Genomic DNA, 6000 nt, shown 5'->3' on the forward strand with positions numbered 1-6000 from the left:
TGCAGAAAAAGCACTTGACAAAATCAAGCACTTGACAATTTCTGATAAAATCCCTCAACAAAGGAGCAGCTAAGACATACCTCAACATCATAAAGGCCATATACGAAAGACCCACAGCATCATTCTCAATGGGGAAAAACGGGGTGTTTCCCAGAAAATGGACAAGGATGTCCAGTTTCACCATTACTATTTAACAAAGTATTGGAAATTGTAGCCTCAGCAATCAGACAGCAACAACAACAAAAAATAAAAGGTATTCAAACTGGCAAGGAAGTAATAGCCTCAGCAATCAGAAAATAAAAAGAAATAAAAGGTATCCAAATTGGCAAGGAAGAAATCAAACTTTCACTATTTGCAGAGGACGTGATATTCTATGTAGAAAATCTGAAAGACTCCACCACACACACACACACACAACGTTACAACTCATACATGAATTCAGCAAAGTCGCAGATTATAAAATAATGTGTAGAAATCTGTTGCCTTTCTATACACCAGTAACAAAACAGCAGGAAAAGGTATCAGGGAATCTATCCCATTTACAATTGCACCAAAAACAGTAGGATACCTAAGAATAAATCTAAATAAAGAAGTAAAAGATCTGTACCCTAAAAACTACAAAACATTTATGAAAGAAATTGAGGGAGACACAAAAAAATTGAAAAACATTCCATGCTCATGGGATTGGAAGAGCACATGCTCATAGACTGGAAGAGCAAACATTGTTAAAATGTCTATACTACCCAAAGCAACCTACACATTTAATGTAATCCCTATCAAAATACCACAAACATTTTTTAGAGCTAGAACAAACCTAAAATTTGTATGGAACCAAGACCTTGAATAGCCAAAGCAATTGTGAAAAAGAGAAACAAAGCTGGAGGCATTACAATTCTGGCTTTCAGGCTATATTACAAAGCTGTAATCATCAACACAGTAATGGTCGTCGCACAAAAACACACACAGATCAATGGAACAGAAGAGAGAACCCAGAAGTCGACCCACAACTGTATGGTCACCTCATCTTCTACAAAGCAGAAAGAATACCCAATGGAAAAAAGACAGTCTCTTCAATAAATGGTATTGGGGAAAGTAGCAACATACAGAAGAATGAAACTGCTGGGCCACTTTTTACGCTGTACACAAAAATAAATTCAAAGTGGATGAAAGACCTTGGTATGAGACAGGAAACCATCAAATTCTTCATGGATGAAAGACCTTGATGTGAGACAGGAAACCATCAAATTCTTCGAGGAGATCACAGGCAGAAACCTCTGACCTCAGCCACAGCAACTTCTTACTTAAACACGTCATTACAGACAAGGGAAAGAAACAAAAGCAAAAATGAACTATTGGAACTTCATCAAGATAAAAAGCTTCTGCAGAGTGAAGGTAACAATCAACAAAACTAAAAAAAGCCTATAGAATGGAAGAAAATTATTTGCAAACAACCTATTGGATAAAGGTTTAGTATCCCAAATCTACAAAAACCGTATCAAACTTAACACCCAAAAAACAAGTAACTGAGTTTAGAAATGGGCAGAAGACATGAATAGACACTTTTCCAAAGACATCCAGATGGTTAACAGACATATGAAAAGATGCTCAACATCACTCATCATCAGGGAAATACAAATCAAAACCACCATGAGATACCACCTCACATCTGTCAGAGTGGCTAAAATTAACAACACAAGAAACAGGTATTGGTGAGAATGTGGAGAAAGAGGAACCCGCTTGCACGTTGATGGGAATGCCAACTGGTACAGCCACTCTAGAGAACAATATGGAGGCAGTTCCTCATAAAGTTAAAAATGGAACTACCTCATGATCCAGCAATTGCACTACTAGGTATTTACCCAAAGGATACAAAACTACAGATCTGAAGGGGGACATGCACACCAATGTTTACAGCAGCATTATCAACAATAGCCAAACTGTAGAGAGCACAAATGTCCATCAACTGATGAGTGGATAAAGATGTGTAGTGTATATATATATATATATATATATAAACACAATGGAATACTTCTCAGCTATCAAAAAAGAAAGAAAAAAAAAACAAAGAATCTTGCCACTTGCAACAAGGTGGATGGAACTAGAATGTATTATGCTAAATGAAATCAGAGAAAAATAAATGCCATATAATCTCACTCATATGTGGAATTTAAGAAAGAGATGAACATATGGGAAGGAAAAAAAGAAGAGAGGGAAACAAGCCATAAGAGGCTCAACAATAGAGAAGAAACTGAGGGTTGATGGAGGGAAGTGGGTGAGGGATGGATTAGATGGGTGATGAGTATTAAGGAGGTTACTTGTTATGATGAGCACTGGGTGTTATATGTTAGTAAAGAAGCACTGAATTCTACTTGAGAAACCAATATTGCACAGTATGTTAACTAAAAGTGTAAATTTAAAAATAATTTATTAATTTATTAAAACAGAAAGTCAACCTTATACTTTATTTTTTTGACTAATGGGTAATAAATAAAATGTTAATACACAACACAGTGTAGTAAATAGCTTCATCAGCATCTCATTCACAACTGAATTAGACATTTCTGTTTCTGCAGAAATAAAATCTTCTGGCTTAAAAAAAAAAAAAAATTCTAGGTCTTGAAATAATTCCAATAAGGAACACAGTATCTCAAGTCATTCTGGTCATTTCTCAAAAATACCTGGCAATTCTATTAGGTTTTGCATGTCGACTCTAACTTCCATGTAAAATAAAAGCTATTTCAAACCTTTGCTATGACAAATGAATTTCCATAGACTTGTCTTTCCTCTAAATTCATCAGATGGTTGGTAACTTATTTCACAAATGAGGTAGGTAATTTTGGAGGTAAATGCTTTTAACCATGAAAGTATTCCTGGATTCACATCCCATGTTTATGCCGTCTTTCCCATAACAGGTGAGGAATTATTGTTAATCTCAGCTAGGTTTTTTTTTTTTTTAAATCTCTAACGTTATGTTTGGGTCCTGTCATTCCCTGCCATATCATGAATTTTGTTATTACTTATAAACTAACAACTTTATCCTCCATTTGATCCATTCTCTTAGCACTTAAATGTTATGCTGTTATTTTCCAATATGAAATTTGAATTTAAAAAAAAAGGAAAGAAAGCGTTACTGGGCTACTTTTATGTCTAGCTGCTGCCTTCTTGTCTCCTTTAATCCAGGGGGAAGGTGGGGTCCTTTCAGCATTTCTCCGCATCTCACACTAGCTCATCCCACTCTAGTCTTTTTTTGGGAGCGGGGTGGCCATTAGTTCATGGGCATCATTCTTGCTGACATAAATTGACAGACAAGTCTCCTGAACGTTCTATGTCCTGTACTGACAGGTCTGTGCTAATAGGGCAGACTCAGGGAGGATGTCCTACGACTGTCCGACCCTCTAGAAAAATCAGCTGTCAAAATCATGGGATAAGGCCACGCCTATTACCTCGAAAAATGTAGAAACTTGAGTAACACCTGCTTGGGTGGCTCAGTCAATTAAACGTCTAAGTCTTGGTTTAGGCTTAGGTCATGATCTCGGGGTTGTGAGACTGAGCTCAGTCAGGCTCTGCATTCAGCAGAGTCTGCTTTAGATTCTCTCCTCTCCCTCTGTCCCTCCCCTCTCCCCCCACAACTGCATGCATGTTCCCTCAAATAAATAGATCTTTAAAAACATGTATAAACTTTAAGTATACTTATCAGAGAGGGCTTGGAAATGAAGGAACCAACTGTTGAACTTTATAAACTTTATAAACTGTTGAACTTCCCTTGCGTAAAAGGAAGAGGAAACTGACAATTCAAATTTTACAGATCAAGAAGATAATTAGTAAAAGTTAAAAGAAGATAAGAAGATTAAGTAATGAAACATTGACAGAAATCAATTAAGTATTGAAAGAAGAATCAAGAAATTAAAAAGGACACACAAAAAGCTGCTTTCTCAGGCAAGCTCAGTCTTGACAAGTCACTCCTGAGTGTGGAGATGACTTTCGGGGCTCGGAATCAACCTAACACTTTCCTGTACTGCAGCCACACACACACACACAGGGAGGAATTCGCCACGTGGGGAGGGCAGTCCTCTGCTGTTCACTGACAGTGCGGACTCGGACATCCAACGCCTACGTGAAAATCAACAGGTGGGTTTTTCTGCCTGCTGTTTCAGAATGCTCCCCTATTGTAGGCGAGCCCACGCATCTGGGGGTGCAGTGAGTGTATGAAGTGGACTGACCTCTGGAAGGGACCCCACGGTCTCTGCTGGGACCTGCTGAGCACAGAGTGGGAGCAGACACTTCACTCCTCCTGCCCCCGAGCTGCTCAGACTGCCTCCCATTCGGGGAGCCCTAAGCCGCAGACAGCACTCTGACTCCCCCTCCAGGCTCCCTTCCCAGAGTCAGAGCGCCGCCTGCCTCCTGCCTCCTGCTCTTACTGGGGGATGCTTTTGTTCCATGCTTGCTTTAAAACATCTGGATCCTTTCCCGTCAAGCTGCCTTGTGGCTCCCTGCGTGTGTCGAGGTGGGCAGGCGAAGCCAGTAGAGGGAACAGCACCATCTTCGCAGACATGGCCGGGCCTACAGGGGATCCCGTGGCAGGGTTTGCCCTTCACACCCCTACCCCACAAACGACAGAGCGTGTGTCTCATACTCCAGAGCAAGAGCCCTTCTCATTCATGCTTTTTTTTTTTTTTAATCACAATATCAAATATTTGATTCTTCTTTTCCAGAACATCCTATTAAACTACCAAAAAAAAAAAAAAAAAAAAAACCATGGAGATTAAGACCTAATTAGTAGGACTGGAGAACATGAAAGGAGGTGAGCAGTGGAACCACCTGAGTAACTTCCTCAGTTATGAACGGATGGGCTCGCTCTCCAGAGTCCCCCCGACACTCGAGCTCCCCCTCGGTCACTCGGGAGGGCAAAGGGAACGGAAACACACTGCACTGTCCGCTTAGGGCAGGAGGTCACGCAGGGGAGGATGATGATGATGTGGACTAGCTGCTTACACTGAATTCCCGCTGTTGGTTTAACGAGGAGTGAGTAGCAGCATCTTCACCGAGGCCGCAGGGACGACAGTGGGCCGCTGCTGCTGACAGGAGCACCGAAGGGGGTGTCCAGGACAGCAGGCTGCAAAACCCCGGGGACCTCATCGTCGGGATCGGACACAGAGCATTTTTAAAAAGGGAGTGGGGAGTTGGAAATTAAAAACAAAACTCCAAAAAATAAAATAAAATAAATAAATGAATTTGGGGTCCCCCCCACCCCGGCCCTGCGCATCCCTTAGTCACTTTTCTTCCAGGGCTTCCAGCCCGGGTCACACACACCGTTTTGCTCGGTCCAGGCCCATCGGACCCCCGCCGCGCCCCGCGTCCCGGGGTCTCCCTGGTCTCCCCCTGCCCTGGGGCCACACCCACACCCCCCCGAAGATGCCCCTGCCCAGGAAGTGCACACTTTTCGGGGGCTCGTCAGGAACGCGAGCGTAGGCGGGCAGGCACAGCCGGCGGGACGGGGGGCGGGGGTGTCACCGGGGCTCCCGGAGGAGGGGCGCGGAGGGAGGGGTCCCGGGGCGCGGCCGGCCTGGGAACCAGCTTACCGGAAGCAGACGCGGACCCAGGGCTGGGCGGGGCTCCCCGCGGGCGGGGCGGGCGGAGCTGGGGGGGCTGGAAGGCTCGCGAGGCCCCGCGCTCCGGGCGTGGAGGACGCAACGCTGGGGGCATCCACGTGCGAGCTGCAGCCACAAGCGCTGAGCCTCCAGCGAGGACGCCCTTCCGTCCGGGAAATCTGCTTCCGGGTCGGCCGGAAACGGCGAGCTCGGGTGGGGCGGGGCCTGGGCGGAGAGGGCTGTGCTGCGCGTGCGCGTGCCTTCGCTACGCCCCCACCCGGGGGCGCTTCCGGTCTGCGCCTACCTACTTCCGCTCGCAGAGCCCGGCCGGGCGCTTTAGCATCCAGGTGGGTGTGCCGGGTGACCTGCGGGTGCGGGGGGCGCGGGGACCTCGGTGCGGAGATGGGGGCGT

At 44.9% G+C, this 6000-nt stretch overlaps 1 protein-coding gene across 5 annotated transcripts in view; it reads right to left on the bottom strand.

Moving 5' to 3' along the window:
• LOC121489881 (zinc finger protein 705A-like) overlaps positions 1 to 5756 on the bottom strand; it is a 28351-nt gene extending 22595 nt beyond the window's left edge. For 3 of the 5 annotated variants that reach the window (XM_041753318.1, XM_041753314.1, XM_041753317.1), the window contains exon 1: positions 5580 to 5756. The gene's annotated coding sequence lies outside the window, so the exon portion shown is untranslated. Of the gene's footprint in view, positions 1 to 4992; positions 5132 to 5579 lie in introns of all 5 variants that reach the window. The other 2 variants (XM_041753316.1, XM_041753315.1) reach the window with 2 other exon arrangements.
• Positions 5757 to 6000: the final 244 nt, after the last annotated feature.

The sequence above is a fragment of the Vulpes lagopus genome, chromosome 4, assembly GCF_018345385.1.
Source record: "Vulpes lagopus strain Blue_001 chromosome 4, ASM1834538v1, whole genome shotgun sequence".
NCBI classification, from domain to species: domain Eukaryota; kingdom Metazoa; phylum Chordata; class Mammalia; order Carnivora; family Canidae; genus Vulpes; species Vulpes lagopus.